This window comes from Pan paniscus, chromosome 3 (assembly GCF_029289425.2).
Source record: "Pan paniscus chromosome 3, NHGRI_mPanPan1-v2.0_pri, whole genome shotgun sequence".
Classification (NCBI taxonomy): Eukaryota; Metazoa; Chordata; class Mammalia; order Primates; family Hominidae; genus Pan; species Pan paniscus.
In genome coordinates, this window is record NC_073252.2 from 72,333,345 (window position 1) to 72,352,632 (window position 19,288).

The window sequence follows — 19,288 nt, forward strand, 5'->3', positions numbered from 1 at the left end:
TATCTGTAAAATAAAATAATACCTGTTTCCCAAGAAAGCAATGCTTCCAGGCACTAAACTCTTAGAGACATGTCTCCTGCTGACACCCGTAAAGGGAAATCTATGAGTTTGAAACATGTACCTACAAACTTATCCCATAACTCTGTGCTTTTTAAATAGATAAAAGACTCAAAATTAATCTTTCAGTCCTCTCTGCTCCTACATTTTTTGCTCTCCATAATGGCAGCTTTACAGACTGACTGATTTCAGGCAAAGGATCACATCTTGGTGTGCTCTAGGGTTGCTGTGTACAGCTGTGCAGGCTATACACTGCATTTAACTAGACTATGGTCAGTGGGGCCCCTCTGGGGCTTAGCAAGGCAGCTTGCAGCACGCCACATACTGTCTTCCTTGTAGAAAGCATTCAGTCAATATTTGCTTTATTACCTAAACATACCCGTGCAGCAAATGCAGGGGTTATGCATGCATGTCCCTGCCTGGATATGAATTCTAGCTCTGCCACTAGCCAACTGTGTGACCTTGGAAAAGTTATGTAACCTTTTGGCACCTGTATTCCTCATCTATAAAACGAAGATAGTAAAGGTGCACACCTAATAGGATTAAGTACTTTATGTATGTAAAGAACTCAGAACAGTCCCTGGTACAAACATTCTGCATTAGTATTATTCTGGTTTATTCCAGTGTAGAAAATATCCAGGTGGTTTTCTATTTTAATGTTCTTAATGGACTATTCAAATAATTATGCTCTTCCTTAAAAGTACCTTTTAGATAGGAATGCTGCTACGGTACAATGCATTAAGGAAGTCTACAATTCCATGAGAACACAATAAGGAAGGGGAAGGAGATTAACCCTTTTGATCACCTACCGTATGCCAGGCACTGATCAAACACTTCATACATGCGGTCTTATTCAGTCCTCACAACTATCTGATAAGGTAGAAGTATTATTTGTGCCCTAAAACAAGCTTAACTAGCCTGTGAGTGCAAATTGCATCACATCCTCAGTAATCATCCCACCATCATCAGTTAATACAGAACCCACCCCGACAAAATCTCTCCATCTTTGCCTCTGGGTCTCCAAGGCTATCTCCATGCCTCTTGGAGGGGACGTAACTCCAAACTCACTCACTCCACTTCCAAGGATTTGAATCAACCAGCAAGAATGAATGCAGTTATATATAAAAATGTAAATAAATCAAAGAAATCACAGCAAAGATAAAAGAAAGGTATGTGAGACCAAATGGAAAATCAGCTCACTGAAACATATGCCAAGAGATTGCACATGCACAAAGCCTGTTGGTCAGAGGCCTCTTGTATCTGCCAGATATCACTGTCCCTTCTGCTAGGCATGGATCCTGAAAAGACGGCTGCCAGGTCTGCTGGCAGCTTCTGTATCTGCCCAGTACTGCCACCTTTGCTGCGCACTAGACTTTCATTGTGTGCCGCCACATAGGCTGGGCATCATCACTGTTGGTAGTCTCCCTTGCATTTCCTCCTGGCCTCTAGTTGCTCTTCAGCTAGTGTGCTGCTCCCCCTGCATTTTTGCATTATTGAAGTACTGGTTGAGATTGTAGAAGGAAAGTCACTCTCTCCACTTGGGGCAATTGTACTTTTTCAACAGGTCATCAAAACAGGAATGCTTGTGCCTTGGTGTCTCTCATTTCTTAAGAAAACATCAGGCCAGGCACGGTGGCTCACTCCTGTAATCCCAGCACTTTAGGAGGCTGAGGAGAGTGAATCACGAGGTCAGGAGTTTGAGACCAACCTGGCCAACATGGTGAAACCCCATCTCTACTAAAAAAATATAAAAATTAGCCTGGTGTGGTGGCATGTGCCTGTAGTCCCAGCTACTCAGGAGGCTGAGGCAAGAGAATAGCTTGAACCCAGGCAGCGGAGGTTGCAGTGAGCCGAGGTCATGGCACTGCACTCCAGTCTGGGCAACAGAGCAAGGCTCTGTCAAAAAAAAAAAAAAGAAAGAGAAAAAGAGAGAGAGAGAGAAAGAAAGAAAGAAAGAAAGAAAGAAAGAAAGAAAGAAAGAAAGAAAGAAAGAAAGAAAAGAAAGAGAAAGAAAGAAAGAACATCAATTTGGCCAAGTGTGGTGGCTCATGCCTATAATCTCAGCACTTTGGGAGGCCGAGGCAGGTGGATCACCTGAGGTCAGGAGTTCGAGACCAGCCTGGCCAACATGGTGAAACCATGTCTCTACTAAAAAATACCAAAAAAAAATCAACCCGGCATGGTTGTGGACGCCTGCAATCCCAGCAACTCAGGAGGCTGAGGCAGGAGAATCGCTTGAATGTGGGAGGCAGAGGTTGCAGTGAACCGAGGTTGTGCCATTGCACTCCAGCCTGGGCAATAAGAGCAAAACTCAGTCTCGAAAAAATAAACAAATGAACAAATAAACAAATAAATAAATAAATTTGGATTTGTTTTACATTCAGTCTTCTCTGTTTCCAGAACGTAGATGAAATGAGGGTGACATCAGGGATCTATCTGAAGCTTTACACTGCATGAAACTTCCTTCTGGACCCTACGGGCTTGCCACTAGACCAGCCTACAAGCTATTGTACAGTTTGAAAGATTTTCTGAGAGCAACATAGTTGCTTTATTAATTTTTTAAAAAGAGCTTTTTTTCTGATATGTCTGTGTCTAGAGTCAGGATAGAAAATATGCAGATATATTCTACATTTATCTAATGTCACTATATTCCATGCTATAAACATTAATAACGTCTTCAGAGTCAGGGGAAAATGTAAGGAGAGTGTGATAAAGACAGAGCCTAGAACAAAAGAAAAAGTATCAACTCTGAGACCAAAGAGATGTGGGTTTTATCCCAGCTCCATGTACCTTCTGATCAATTACTTCACCTTAACTTTCTTATTTATAAAACTGAAATGATAATAGCACACTTGGAAATCCAAGAAATAGAGTTATTGTGCATGAAATGCCTGGTGTATAGTATGTGCTCAATAAATGATCATTGTTCTTTGTTTTTCATTATCGTCACTTTGTAATTTTCTTTGGATATGGACTTTAGGGGCTCTAAGTCATGAAAAGTGGCAGGCAGCTGAAAGAACAGTGTGGTTCCATAATTATTTATTGAGTGTCTCCTATATTTAACTTTGCATTAGCTCAAAGGGATACTTTGGAGAACAAGAGCAACAAAGTTCCCACTCTTAGAGCCTACACTCTAGGTGAGAAGATATAAAATAAATAAGCAAGTAATAGTGTTACAAATGCCATTAGTACTCTGAAATGAGTGTATAAAAGATGTTAGGAATAAAGAATGTGCAATCTATGAAGAGTTTTAGGGAGAAGAGTGAAATGACATAATTTATATTTCTAACAGATCACAGTGACAGTTTGTGGAAAATGAAAGGTTGCAAGTGTGAAAGTGAGCAAGTGAAACTCATTCTCTGCTGCAGGAGAGCGACATAAGCTGGCCTTGCTTGACTTCAAAATAGTTTTCAGTGTGATCAATTCACCATTTCCATGTGGAGGAGGTCTGTTGTTCAGACTCTTTGGGGGCTAAAAAAGCTTCTTTATGATGAGAGCTGGTAAGTCAATGAAACAGATCCCAACTCCAAGTTGGATCATGGGGTGATGCAGCAGAAGACTCCAAAAGTCACAGATGAAAGAAGTTTGTGCCAAATTTAGAATAAAGAGATTTAGAAGGCTGCTGGTCGGTTTGAGGCACAGATTTCAGATGGCACAGAAGGAGATAGCAAGCAGTGTTGGACAGGTCTTCATGTAAGGAAGGAGCCAGGACCTGCTCTTACCAGAAACCTGAGCTCTGCCATTTGATTTCTACTAGTGCCATGTTAAGTCTCTCCATCCCCGAGGTAATTTGACACGGTCTGGGAAGGCTCCTGCTCTCTAGGAGCTGGGCTTTTGCAAGAGATGCTGCAGAGAGAAAAACTATGTTAGACCTGTGCACATGTTTATATCTGTGTGTGTATATACATACATACATATATATGACCATTTTAATTTATTTAATTTATGAATCATTTTTCTATAATACAAATTTCTTGCAAAAAATAGTGTTATAGCCTACGAGTTCCTACAAAGTCACAAACAAGAACTAGCGACATGTACTTGACATAACGTGAAGTCCTGTGCTCTGTGCTCTCTGCAGGGAGAGATGAGGTGATTCTTCAGAAGCTGATCAAAATTCCCTGCCTCCCTCAGGATAGCTGAGCCTCAGAACAGCGGGAGCACTGCGCCATCTGGTGGGCAGATGCATTGCATCAACGTTCATTAGCAGAGGTTTTTATACACACACACACACACACACACACACACACACACACACACACACACACACAAATGCTTTTCAAGGAAGACTCGACAACAAATCCCGAAGCTGAGTGACAACTACAAAATACCATCAATTAAAGATATTATCTGGTAAGTTTCACAACAGATTAATTTATAAATGAACAGGATTGAAATGTGGTACCACTGTAAATCTTTAATTTTTCAGTTGTATATATAATATCTGATAGTTAATGGGTGTGTACCCTGTGCCAGGTAGGTGCTAGTCTATGTACTTTACATGCATTAACATATGTCATCCTCACAACAATCCTATAAGATAGGCACTATTTCCATCCCGTTTTACAGGTGAAGAAACCGAAACAGAGAGGTTCAGTAACTTGCCCAAAGTTACACAAGTTGGTACGTGGCAAAGCAAGAATTTAACAATGTTCTTAAGCTCTTAGGCACTAGGCTAGGCTGCTTCTCTGATATACACAATGTAGCACCGTGAGATTGGGTGTCATTAAGCAAGAGGTCAGAAAACAGGATTTTGAAAAGCATGTTCTGAAAGTGTAAGATTCCTTTTTCAAATTGCTTCCCCAAGCAAAAGAATGCAAAACTCTGAGCTTCCTATAAGTCAGAATCTTTACAAAAAGCAAGTTTTTGAAAACTGCTTTACAAAAAAAAGCACCCTTATTAGAATCACCGAATTTGGAAGTAAAGGGCAAGATCCCTTGATGATCATAATTGTGGTAGTTAATTTGATGTGTTGACTTACTGGGCCACAAAATTCTCAGATACTTGGTCAAACATAATTCTAAGTGTGTCTATAAGGGTGTTTCTCGATGAAATTAATATTTGAATTGAGAGACTGAGTGAAGCAGATTGCATTCCTAAATGTGGCAGGCCTCATCCAATAGGTCAAAAGACTGAGTAGAACACAACGACTCACCCTTCCTTGAGTGAGAACAAGAGGGAACTCCCTCTGCCTGACTGCTTTGAGATGGGACATCAGTCTTTTCCTGCCTTCAGACTCAAACTGAAATATTGGCTCTTCTTGGGTCTCCAGCTTGCCAACTGCATATCTTAGGACATTCTATTGGCTCTGTTTCTCTAGAAAACCCTTACTAATGTGATGGCTCATTATGTCATCATCACATTGTCATCATCACTGTGGTCACCCTCAACATCACCATCATCATCTTCTCTACCACACACTGAGTGTCCTCCCTTTCAGGCACAGTGTTCAGTGGTCTGAGACTGTGTGAGTAAAAGTGCTTATTTTACAGATGAGTAAACGGAGGTTCAGTGAACTTGGAACATGTACCCAACACCTCACCAACAGTCAATGATACAGGTGAGACCATGGTTATGAACAGCCCAGTGCATTTTTCTCTATGCCAAGTGACATCTCCCACTAGATGGAACAGTCATCAACAACTAACATTTGGAAGGATGATGGCATGTTTTCCATCTTCAGATATCTTATTAACTCTAATTTTCTTGAAAAGTGCTTTCTCATTCCTTTGAAAGCCATTATTTTCCTTCTTTTCCAGGGTGACATGTTGTCATTTTAGCTTGGTTACTTTTGAGGCAGTTTAATCTGATTTTGCTAGGAACCAATTATTCTTCTTACATCTGTTTGACCATTCATCAACTAACAGGCATTTTCCACAACTGCAGATACAAAAGAGACAAGAAAAAGTGCAGCTCACCTTAAATACCTTGATTCATCTGAGCTGGGCATGATTCAGCTACTCAAGATATTGAATTTGGGAAATATGTGTGTCTTCAGACTTTTTCCTCTCTCTGTATGGGAGAGGGCTGGCAAGTCAGGCACCAGAGGGATCAACTCATGCACAAGGCTGCTGCAGCCTGCATAAAAGTGTGCAAGTAGACCTGGTTGCAAAGGACAAGAGGGGGTGGGGCATCAGCCCAGCACATGCTCCCATGACAACTTCCAAAGGAAAAATAGACTATAATTATCAGAAACCCAATTGCCCCATTAAAATACATGAAATAACTACATAAATTGTGAAATTGAAGTCATGGGGGTTTTTTAATAACAGTAAAAAATATTTGTATCCAGAAAGAAAATTTAAACCTAGCAAGATATATCTAAGTAAACTGTGCCCTTCCCACCCCTAAGCCCCAACATGTTAATCAGATGTGCAGTCCCAGAGGCAGGACCTCTTGGCCCATGGTGAGTTCACCTTGGACAGACTCCTTTGAAGAGATAAGCTATCTAGGATAAGAAGAGAATTTGCTGGAAATAGCCAGATAAATAACAGTAGATTGTAGCCTATCTGCCAGGAAGCACACTTTTTCCCCAGCCATTTGCAGGAAGAGAAGTAGGTTGCTATGCCATTACAAGTCATTTTCTCTCCCGAGTTAAGCCAGCCTATGCTCCTTTTTCATTCCAATTGCTGCATTTCTAGAGGATCATACTGCCATTTTTCTCTTCTCTGTCTAACACCAATCGCACTTCTGGGCTGTTGCCCCCACTGCTGATGGTGTTAATCTCCATGGGAACCAATGTGACTCACAGGGTCAATGTGTGCTTGGCAAGTCCTGTTATGATCATTGCCAGCGTGTTACCAGCAATGGCAGCATAATCCTCAGTGATCACATTTTTGTTTTGTGAATTTTGCCGGTGAGTCATGCAGCTTAAAGGCAATAGTCTCAAAGGAAATCTTAGCTTAGCACTTTGGAGTAAATCCTATCACAGCCACCTTCTATGCAAGCTGCATTCCAGCATCCCCCTTTTCAGAAGTCAAGGAGTCCACTATTTGCTCAGGAATTATGTTTTCTTGGACTTTTTCTGTATCTATTATCCTGGTTTGGAATCATGCATTCTGTCTATAGACAATAGGAACTATTTAATGGGAATAGCAATGCCCGTGGAAATAATGACTCTCCTTTTCAATAAGATAGTCTCATTTTTCTATTGTTGTTGTGATGGTAGTGGTGGTGGTTTTCGTTATAACATGAAATCTACCCTGTGGCCTCTTATAGGATGAATCCAGTGAAAGGAAGCTATTTGGTCAACTGAAAGTTGTCTTACAAATTTGAGTTTCTAAAGATAAGCTAGAGATCACCGAATCCAACTCCCACCTGGCGCAGATTCTAATAAATGCATCCAGCATCTTTTTGATTAGTGGAAAGCAAAGATAGTCTCCCACTTATTTCCAAGAGATGTGCCCTCTAATGCTGGATTACTTAAATTATTAGAGAATCCTTTCTTACAATGAATAAAAATCTGCCCACCTGTAGATTTGATCCATCTATTAGCGCTCTGCTCTCTAAGGAATAAAAAAAAACTTTCTCTCCTGTATTCCCATTTTATCTCTACTGGGGTCATCTAGTACCCAATCCTTCCTGCCTCATCACATGAGACTCATCACTTGTTTTTCATGTGTCTGTCTCCTTCACCAAATGGAGCTTCTGGAAGACAAAACACATGTCCCATTCTTTGAATCATGAGTGCTTATGTTTAATGACACACCTTCAAATACTCCGTGCTGCTTTGTCTTTCTCCCTTGCTCATTGTATTAGTCTGTTCTCACACTGCTATGAAGAAATGGCCAAGACTGGATAATTTGTAAAGGAAAGGGAAGAAGCGGGCACCTTCTTCACAGGGAAGCAGGACAGAGTGAGTACAAGCAGGGTAAATGCCAGATGCTTATAAAACCAACAGATCTTGTGAGACTCACTCACTGTCATGAGAACAGCATGGGGAAAACTGCCCTCATGATTTGATTACTTTCATCTGGTCCAGCCCTTGACACAAGGAGATTATGGGGATTACAACTCAAGACGAGATTTTGGGTGGGGACACAGAGCCAAACCATGTCATTCCACCCCAGCCCCTCTCAAATCTCATGTCCTCACATTTCAAAACACAGTCATGCCTTTCCAATAGTCCCCCAAAGTTTTAACTCATTCTAGCATTAACCCAAAAGTCCAAGTCCAAAATCTCTGAGACAAAGCATGTCCTTCTGCCTATGAGCCTATAAAATCAAAAGCAAGTTAGTTACTTCCTAGATACAAGGAAGATACCGGCATTGGGTAAATACACCCATTCCAAATGGGAGAAAATGGCCAAAACTAAGGGGCTACAGGCCCCATTCAAGTCCAAAATCCAATAAGGCAGGCATTAAACCTTAAAGTTCCAGAATGATCTCTTTTGACTTCATTTCTCACATCCAGGTCACACTGATGCAAGCAAGAGGTGAGCTCCCATGGCCTTGGGCAGCTCCGCCCCTGTGGCTTTGCAGGGTACAGCCCCTCTCCTGGCTGCTTTTACAGGCTGGCGTTGAATGTCTGTGGCTTTTGCAGGCACATGGTGCGAGCTGTCAGTGGATCTACCATTCTGAAGTCTGGAGGACAGTGGCCCTCTTCTCACACCTCCACTAAGCAGTTCCCCAGTGGAGACTCTGTGTGGGGGCTCCTACATTTCCCTCCTGCACTGCTCTAGCAGAGGTTCTCCATGACAGCTCGGCCCCTGCAGCAAACTTCTGCCTGGACATCCAGGCATTTCCATACACCCTCTGAAATCTAGGCAGAGTTTCCCAAACCTCAGTTGTTGACTTCTGTGCACCCACAGGCTCAACAAAATATGGAAGCTGCCAAGGCTTGGGACTTGCACCCTCTGAAGCAATGGCTTGAGCTCTATCTTGGCCCCTTTTAGCCACAGCTAGAGCTGAAGCAGCTGGGATGCAGGGCATCATGTCCCAAGGCTGCACAGAGCAGAGGGGCCCTGGGCCCAGAAAACCATTTTTTCCTCCTAGGCCTCTGGGCCTGAGACAGGAGGGGCTGCCCCAAGGTCTCTGACATGCCCTGGAGACATTTTCCCCATTGTCTTGGTGATTAACACTCGGTTCCTCGTTACTTTTGCAAATTTCTGGAGCGGGCTTGAATTTCTCACCAGAAAATAGGATTTTCTTTTCTACTGCATTATCAGGCTGCAAATTTTCCAAACTTTTATGCTCTGCTTCCTTTTGAATGCTTTGCTGCTTAGAAATTTCTTCCACCAGATACCCTAAATCATCTCTCTCAAGTTCAAAGTTCCACAAATCTCTAGGGCAGGGACAAATTGCTACCAGTCTCTTTGCTAAAGCAAAGCAAGAGTGATCAACAAGTTCCTCATCTCCATCTGAGACCAGCCTGGACTTCATTGTCCATATCACTATTAGCATTTTGGTCAAAGCCATTCAACAAGTCTCTAGGAAGTTCCAAACTTTCCCACATTTTTTTGAGCCTCCCAAACTGTTGCAGTCCCTGTGTGTTACCCAGTTGCAAAGTTGTTTCCACATTTTCAGATATCTTTATGCTGCACCTCATTACCTTGGTACCAATTTACTGTATTAGTTTGTTCTTACACTGCTGTGAAGAAATACCTAAGACTGGGTAATTTATAAAAGAAAAATATTTCATTGACTCACAGTTCTGCATTGCTGGGGAGGCCTCAGGAAACTTATAATCATGGTAGAAGGCAAAGGAGAAGCAGGCACCTTCTTCACAAGGTGGCAGGATGGACTGAGTGCAAGCAGGAGAAATGCCAGACACTTATAAAACCATCAGATCTCATGAGATTCACTCACTATCATGAGAACAGCATAAGGGAGACCCCCCATCATGATTCAATTACCTCTACCTGGTCCCACCCTTGACACATGGGGATTATGGGGATTACAACTCAAGATGAGATTTTGGGTGCAGACACAGCCAAATCATTTCAGTCATGCTAGTTCAGGCTAAGAATTTCTAATTCCTTCAACTATTTGTCAAATCACCAAGCAGATACTGGCCTCTTTTCACCTCCTTCTCCAACAAGAGTACAAACAAGGTGAAAGAAAATGTCTCTGTGACAAAAACTATACTTTCAAATATCACACTATGTGGTGAGGGTAATGAAGTAGTTCAGAAAGTCTATATAGGATGCTCTAGGTCCTTTAAACAGTCTTGAAATTCTACACTAAATGAGATTTTTACAACAGGAAGAGACTGTAGACCCCACCTCACCCAATCAGTACTAAGAGGAATATGGGGACCTAAGATTCAGAGTGAATTGCCCAAGGTCACAGAGCCAGTTACTGGACGAGCTAAAACTAGAAACAGTCACTTCTTTTTCTCTCTCTCGTGTTCTTTACAACACACCACACTAACTCAAAGCGAATATTATGCCCAGGAACTTATATGCTCCTGAATAGGTTAACTGGTGATTTCAAACATGGAAAGCATGTTCTTATATCTTCAGACCTAAATTTTAGCACTCTCTCTCCCACTGATAACATTTATATGGTACTAAACATTCCAACAGGGTTTTAAGGCTTACAACTACTGTCCCTGGCAATCTTGGTTTTGATCTCAGAAGAAAGAGATGCTAATATAAAATCTTCAGAGTTTTAAAAGACTGAAGGAGTCTTTCTTATTCATGTTTATCTTCCACAGCACTTAGCACAGTGCCTGGCATATGATAGTCATTTAAAAAATGTTTGCTGACAGGTTAATAGTTTTGTAATTATTCACTGATGAATTATCCATGACAAAATTTCAAATCAGGCTAAATTTCCCTATCTCTTGGCCTATTTCCAATGTCAAGGCCACATCCTCAATAATCAGTTGATTATTGTTCAAAGAACTTCAACAAATACTAATGTTTATCCAAGCAACATATACTTTGAAACTCAAATATGCTAAAAATACACATACAAGATAATTCCAACTTGCAAATAGATGACATTCTGACAGAACATATACAAACTAAGAACTAGAACTTGAAAGATACATTCTGGAGGAGAAAAAGTAACAAGAGGAGGAAGAGGAGGAGTAAAAAGAAAGAGAAAAGTAGCTGGTGTAAAATTCCTTTTGTGCTGGTGAAGCACATTGTAAAGAACATGACATAGTAAAAGAACCTGCTTCCATCTCTGCTTCTCTCTATAGCAGTCTCTATGACCTTGAGATAAATAGATTCCCAGGCCTGGGAAATAAGATCTATTTAAGATATTGTTTATTTAGGAAACATGAGTCCCCCTTCACCAGGAACACAAATCCCAGCTTCTAAAGTTATAAAGCCACTGTCAGGTTAGAAATAAATTTATTCCACACTCATTGTAATTGAAAGAAAACTTATTATCCCTAAAGACAGCACTTGTTAGCCTTTCTACACAATCTTTTTTAGCAATGCGCAATAAAAAAACTTTCTTTTTCAATACAATTGAAAAAATTAAGTATAAAATTTGGTTCAAGTAAAAAACTATTAAAAATGCATATCTTAAATATTTTATTTAAATGTCAAATATGTAAGTATACATTCATGTATCCATCTCTGATATATAATGGAGCAGCCACTAACTAAATTTCCTCAAAGTTTATTTTGTATAAACCACTCCCAAAATGCCTCCTTTACAATTGGCGGTTTCAATTTTTTTAATATGCAAAACATTAGGGCACTTTAAACGCAATCTGACTGCAAAAACTTTCTTAATTTTTACAATTTTTAAATCAAACTCCAATCTTTGCAAAATATTTTGTTATTTTGCAAAGAAATAACTCTTCTGCCATACTCATACTTTACTCATTAAATATGTATTATAATAATATTGCAAAATTACAAGTACAATTGACAAAAACAGATTTGGGAACAAACACAATTGATTCTTGGTAAGCACACAGCTCAACTCCTGAAAGTAGTATTTGGGCAAACCACAGAGTAATCTACCAGCACGAAGTGTTCAGTCAAGCGTGGGTATCCATCAGTATCCTGTACAGAGGGCATTAAGAGTATCAGTTCATCTGGTAAACCAGTTTAAATTGTTCCTACTTTATTTGCAACAACAGAGCCATCATGAGTTTCGTGGGACAGTGTTACTGCCCACTCCCCAAACCTCCATTGACTATACTTTGATAAAAACCTCCTGTATTAGTTTCCAAGAATTTTCATAACAATTTATCACAAACTAGGTGTTTAAAACAGCAAATTCTTTTTTCTCCCACAGTTCTGGAGGTCAGAAGTCCAAAATCAAGGTGTCATTAGGGCTATGTTCCCGCCGAAGGCTCTGGGAAAGAATCTTCCCCTGCCTCCTTTAACTTCTGGGTTCCCAACCATTATATCTGCAAATACCCTGTTTCCAAATAAGCTCACATTCTTAGGTTCATGGTAGACATGAATTTTTGACAGACACTATTCAACTGATCTACCACACTTTGACAAACCCTCACCTCTACATGCTTAAATAGCCTAAAACATGCTATTTCCTATTCTAGAAAACCCCCTACTCCATTCTTTAACATGGTAAATTCTCATATGCTTCCTTGCTCATATTCTTTTGGCTGTTCTCCCAGAAGAAGGTCCTTGCCTCCTTAATATAATTCATTTTCCTATTCTGACCTTGTCTGCTTTTCTTATCTATTTTCACTGTCACACCCACTTTTTCAACTATTTATTGAGCACCTGCTAAATGCCCACATTGTGCTAGGGGCTGAAGATATATTTCATAGTAATGACTAAGACCAAGTTTCCTACCTTTTGAAGGGTAGAAAGCTTCAAGTCTTTAAAAGGAAGGAGCATAAATTTGTTTTTGATTCCTCAAAGCCTGTCGTGCTACTAGTCATACAGTAAGCACTCAATACACATTTGTTGAGTAAACAATTTCAGAGGACAAAGCAAATAATGGGTAGAGTGGGACAGTTGGAGGTCTGAGGATATAGATTTTTGCCTGGAATGAAAACTTTCATGTAATTCAAGCTATGACCAGGAAATGCACTGCCTCTGTTTTACTAAAAATGCTCAAACAGAAATCTGTCAATGGAAGATCAGCCTACATGGTTTCCAAGGCTCCTTTAAACTCTATTTCTTTTCATTCCCTGATAGATTAAATGATGGAGAGAGGACATTTCTCAATTTTGCCTTTTTTCCTATGCAAATTCAAAAAATTGTATTTAGTACTAACAATGTACTAGACATGATGCTAAACATTTAATTCCTATTAAGTGTTAACTAAATTCTCACCACACATCACACAAAGCAGGTAAAATAGTAAAAGAAACCACCGGCTGTTCACCAAAGAATACATCTTCTCTTTTTCCTGAAACACAACTAGATTACATTTCTCAATGTTCCTTGCATTTAGGGATGACCATGTGACTGAATTCTAGACAATTGAGTACAAACAGAAGTGATACGGGCTACTTCCAGGCCTGGCCTATTAAAATCTCCCAGATGTACTCCTTCACTCTCTTTTCCCTTTCTAGATGCTAGCACAGAGGTAACTTACAATACATACATTCTCCGTGTGGGTAATATGGCTCCCAATAAGTGAACATTGTTGCTTGGGGGAGCAAAAAAATCTTTGATATTGCAATGGTTTGTGGCCTTCCAAAGGTCGTATCTACCTGGTAAGATCTTATTTCTTAGCATTTAATTTCTCTCATTAGGGAGAAGTTAAATGAAATTTAATTAATTAATTTAAATTAATTGGGTTTAATTAATTTAATTTTTCTCCTTAGTGGAGAAATAATGAGAAAATATTTGAGAACTACTGCTCTAAAGCAACCCTGAAAGCTACATATTAAAGGTAGTAAAACCTCTTTCAGCCTGAGTCTCTGAATGACTAACTGGAGAAGAAACATTTTGGTCACTACCAAGTACTATTAATGAAAAATCTCATTTCCATTGTGTCTGAACCTTTACATACTTATGAGTCTGATATGGCAGTTAGCCCGTCCTATGTATTATAACTATTCTCTTATCCATTTTACACACAGGGAAAACTGAGCTCAGAGAGCATAATCCTAAGATCAAGCCTGCTGGTAAATAGTAGAGCAGAGATTTAAAACTTGTCTGATTCAAAAACCTGAGCTATGGATCCTTATGCTCCATTGCTTCTCCAGCTGTCAGAAGCTACATGTTTCCACTGTATGAGACCATTTCCAGTCTGAATTACTGGAGGATGCTGAATGTGATCTCTAGTTTGGGGATTAAAGTTATACTATTTTTAGTTATACTATTTTTTATGCATTCAAAGTTGAGAAATCCTTCCAGGAATCATAACTTTAATTCACACTTACAAAGTTGTGCTGCCGCAAATCTCTTGTAATCAAATATGCACAGTAATAAGCAGTGAAATGGAATATGTGGAAATAAATTATTTTTTGTTTTTTGATAGACACAAAAACGAGATGTATCAGGTCTGGGTGAAACCTATATAAAACTCAAGTAAGTCAAAGGCCCATGGAATTTGGTTTCGTATGCACTCAAAAACATCCAAGTTTCCCCAGCAGAGAACACAAAGTCAGGCTGAAGATTTCGTGAGATCTAAGGAATTATGTCATTGCTCTTCAAAGCATCTTACTACATATGATGATATTACAGACAATGATGGGCTTTGTCCTAAAGTTGCAAATCTACAGTTTTCCCATAGAAATTGCATAGGATGTACTTATGTGGAAACTATTTAACTTGCATTGTCCCCAGAAAAGTATTATCAAAACACATAGATGTCTGAAAGAGCTTTTCATTGTTCTCCATGTAGGTGTATGCATGCTTAACGCAGCGTAAGTCTCAGAGCTGCTGAATAAAAAGAAGACAGTAACTTTTAAAAATGTTGACTAACAAAGTCAACTGTGTTGATAGATGGGAAGAGCATTGCTCAAATCTTTAATTCTCTATACAAGTTTTACTGTGTGCCTTTTTCTGGTGATCTTTGGATACACAATTGAATGATGCTCCTCAGAGAATTTCCCTCTTTTTGCTTCACTTTATTCCATTGCTACTTAAATAAGGTAATGTACTGCTCTGAGACTTAAATGCATCACATTCCAACCCGAAATACGGGAGATGTGAACAAAAAAATGGAACTATTGAAAGCCAGAGAGAGATTATAGGATGTTTTAGGTAAAGGTTGAAGGAGGAATTATTTGTTTTTTATTCTTATGTATTTAAAAGAGTGCTATAGCTTTGGAACATATTTCCAGATGCAAAATTAATATTATAGAGAATCACCAGGTTCACAGCTTTTGAATCAAATGCCATCTCTTCTGTATGCTGTGAGTAGCTCTACCTTTTAACATTTAAGAGATAAAGCTCTATGTCAAATTTTCCAATTATTACCTGTCTGGTACAGTTGCAACAGGACCATATCAAGTATTTGAGTTTTACTAGGGAAATGTAATTACAGTTTGAAAAATAGTAGAAAATGCATTCCTATCACATCCTTAGTGGCAGTTTATATGCTAAAAAGAAAAATGCTTAGGGTCTAATTCATAAGAGCTTTATGCTTCATTTACATTTTTCTGTGCAGTTTACTTGGAAAAGAGCATAATCCATGTTTTTCAAGTAAAATATGCCTTTTAGGGATTCATTCAACTTGCTTTCCATTGTCCTCATTGAGGGCCAAGCGTTCTTTTCTACAATCCTAAAGGGCACTAGTAAATGGGGTGGGTGGAAAGCCCTCACTATTAACTAAAAGGAATGCCTAAAACCATTGTACAGATTATTTAGGAAATTTACAGCAGTCTCTAGCAGTCAAATCTTGAAAAGTCTGTTGTACGTTTACTATGCAGGCTGTTTCCCAAGCCCTTTGTATAGGATATTGAACAAATTACCTGACAATATGAATATTTTTGAGGTCTGCTCAGAATTTACAAGATTCTGACCATTTCCCAACCCATCCATGTTCTTTTCTTTAGTTCAGTGTTTCTCAAAACGTGGTCTGTGGGCTAGCAAACATCAGAGTCAACTGAAATTCCTGTTAAAAACATGATTTCCTAAGTTCCACAACACTGATCCAAAATTGTTGAGAGTAGAGACCTGGAATTTGAATTTTACAAGCTACAATGATGAGCACCAAATTTAAAACCCCATCCCTGTGTTTTGGACTAAGGCAATCAAGAGGGAGTTCACTCCTAGGTAGAGCAAACACACTCTCTTTTAGTAACCAGTAATTTTTTTTTAAACCAAGTTTACTAGCCCATGTAAGATCAACCTGGAGGAGGCCAAAATCACATTTGCAAGAGATGGCAATTTGGTCTCAAGCACAAAGTTATAACCCTCAACGATATGATCTACAACATTCGGCCTTTCTGTCTTCTTCCTAATCCCTGTAACTGCTTTCTACAGTTGCTGAAAGAAAATAATGTAACTAAAACGCACTTCTCACAGTGTTCACTGATGCACTGGAAAATGAATATTGCAGAAATCAGCTCACTATTTATTCTACACACTATCAAAACTGCCAGGCCAATTTTCTTCTCCCCCTGAATTCACTGAACATATTCAGTGGCTTTGGCATCCTATTGAGATCACTATAGCCCTATATCAGGGAAAATTTGAGGCCAAACATAATTGTTCTAAAAACACATCACCTCGGCCATTACAGAGTAACACTTGTAATACTTTTAGTGGATGACGGCCATAGGCCTTGACTGGTTTGGCTAAGTTTACTCTGGGTTAAAGCCAAAACTTAATATGTCTTTGTTGATCTATAAAAGAAAAAAACTCATGTAGTAGAAATCCCTATGTCACCCACATCTGGTTTTCCTCTCCTTCCTGGCACATATGAAGATTACAGTTTCATGTCCAGGTGGGCAGAAGTGAGTGATATGTGTCACTCCCAGGGCAAAGCATTTAACTGCTGGAATGAACACCCTAACACAGTCCATCCTTGAGCAATGACCAAGGAGCTGCAGGTTCCCAGTGGAGAAATTACAGAGCATTCATTATCGCCAAAACTTCACTTGGACTTACTCAACTTTGTAATCAAGAAACAAACCTTTCTTCTGTGATGCCACTGAGATATGGGGGTTGTTTGTCACTACAGCATAACTTATCCAATCCTGATTAACATAACAACGCAGTATCACACTTCAATGTATTGACATATATTCAACATCTTTTAGCAAACGGAATACCCTAGACCAATACCTGGCAGAAAGGTCATGATGAGCAAACCGCTTCTTCCCAAAGACTGTTTCATCTCAGTGTGCTGGGTGGTATCAGCCTCCACCTGGTAATAAAGTGTTTTGAAGCCTTTTCTGCATCTGAGAAGGCTTTTGGGATCCAATTCAGAAGAGAATATTTTGAGGAAGAAATGAGATAACGTATGCCAAAGTGTTCTGTTTAACACACAGAGCTACACAAATAGGAATTAGGCTCGACAAAAAGCCGACTTAGATTGTACTTAATTTCACACAAATTTTAAAGTTATTACTCCATCTTCTCGTTTTCAGTTGGAGGAGTTTTATTTTGATATTTTAAAAAGAATAAAATGTGTTGGATTAAAGGACATCCACATCTTATAAAATGAAAGTACATTTCCTATTTTGCCATTGTCGTCTACATTTATAGTCATGCCCTTGCTGAAAGTACTATAGGAAGTGCTGTGAGAGATAGAAAAGTCGACAACATATTTTTTAAACAGGCCTTCATTTTCGTCATCTGTGTAATACAATTAACAGCCGCCAATCTCTCTTATGTTTCTACCCAGAAATACTATGAAGAAAAGTGCTATCATTTCTGCTGTTATCTTTGAAAAAATATTTTGGTAACAATGGAATTTGGTTGGTACCTTTAAAATTCAATTTTTATTCTTGTAAAGTTCTTTGAATAAGGTTGTTTTTCTTTGGAGAGCTGGTAGGATTGATTAAGCAATACTATCTGAATAAGAAAAGGTTAACAAAAATATTAAAATCCTTAACTCACTACTACATGTTTTTAAAAAAGAAAGAAAGACTTTTTTTTCAGTCTTTTCTAGGAGAGAGAAACCATGATGCTGTTTTCTTCTATGTCAGTTTGCCCAGAGGGATGCTGTTTCCTGAGCTTAATAAGGGCCCTATTTCTTCTCAGCCCTTACAGTCTATTAATTACTGCAGTGAGTGCTTAGAGATGTCGAAGCAATCATTTGTAAGATGATAGGAGCCCTCATCATTCTGAGATGTGGGTTTTAGCCATCTAAAATTACCCAAATGAAACAGATGTTGCAAATGTGAGTCCTTATTAGAATGTTTTCTTTTCATTACCCAGCAGAAAGCTGTGTTCCTCACACTCTGGTCTCACATAGCAGGACTGCCTAAGAAATCTTGGGCTGGGCATGCCGTGTTCTATAGGACCTGTGGGTGCCCAAGGAGTTCTGGTTTGAGTTACCGACACAACACAAAAAACCAGACCAGAAGCAGCCCACCAAGATCCAAGAATGGGACTGTCAGGTAGGCTCAGTACCCAGCCCCTCCTGCGCATTATTCAAAGTAAATTTCATGGCTTCCTTTTGCACCTAGGAGGCTAGAGCTGCACAAAGCTGCTTAATGAGGAACTGGGGGAAATTGGCCCTGTAAGCATGTGGCTAGAACTACACAGTTCATTTTTGTATAGTGGAACTTTCTTCTGTTTATGGTGAGTAGATCTTTGTAACACAGAAGAGAGAAAAAGAAGAAAGTTAAGTGGTGACATATCTTGATAAATGGTAAATGCCATACCAAATGCAAACTATATGCTGGGCATTATTCTGGTTACTGAGGAAACAGCAATGAAATAGACAAAGTTCCAGCTCCCATGGAGCTAACACTCTAGTGAGAGACAGACTTCAAAGAAATAGATATATAGCATAATATTGGGTATATACATGTTTAGAAGAAAACACAGAGCAGAAAGAAAGAACATGAAAATGGCTCCGACTTTCAATAGGATAGCTAGGAAAAGCCTCACTAAAGAGGTGATCTGAAAGAGACAAAGAAGTGAAGTAAGGGAAAGACCCATGGGAAAATGTGGGATGAGAGTTCCAGGCAGCGAGAACAGCATGTGCACTGCCCTTAAGGTGGAGGCAAGCTTGGTGCGATGGAGGCATGGCACAGGTAGGAAGGTGACTGGAGCTGCAGGATGTGGGGGGAGCTACATGAAACGAAGCCAGAGAGTCTAGTAGGCCACTTGAAGGACTTTGGATTTTGTTCTATCCAAAGCTATTGACGGGAAACTATTGGAGGATTAGAGCGAGTGAATATACAATCTGATTTTTTAAAGATCACTCTGGCTGCT

At 39.5% G+C, this 19,288-nt stretch overlaps 1 long non-coding RNA gene across 1 annotated transcript in view; it reads right to left on the bottom strand.

The window, feature by feature from the left end:
• The window catches only part of LOC130541437 (uncharacterized), a 40,037-nt gene extending 34,678 nt beyond the window's left edge, over positions 1–5,359 (bottom strand). The window contains exons 1-3 of the long non-coding RNA XR_008955495.2: positions 5,213–5,359; positions 4,099–4,229; positions 3,780–3,903 (exon numbers count right to left, since the gene is read on the bottom strand). This is a non-coding gene — a long non-coding RNA (uncharacterized LOC130541437). The remainder of the gene's footprint in view (positions 1–3,779; positions 3,904–4,098; positions 4,230–5,212) is intronic.
• Between the last annotated feature and the right edge of the window lie 13,929 nt (positions 5,360–19,288).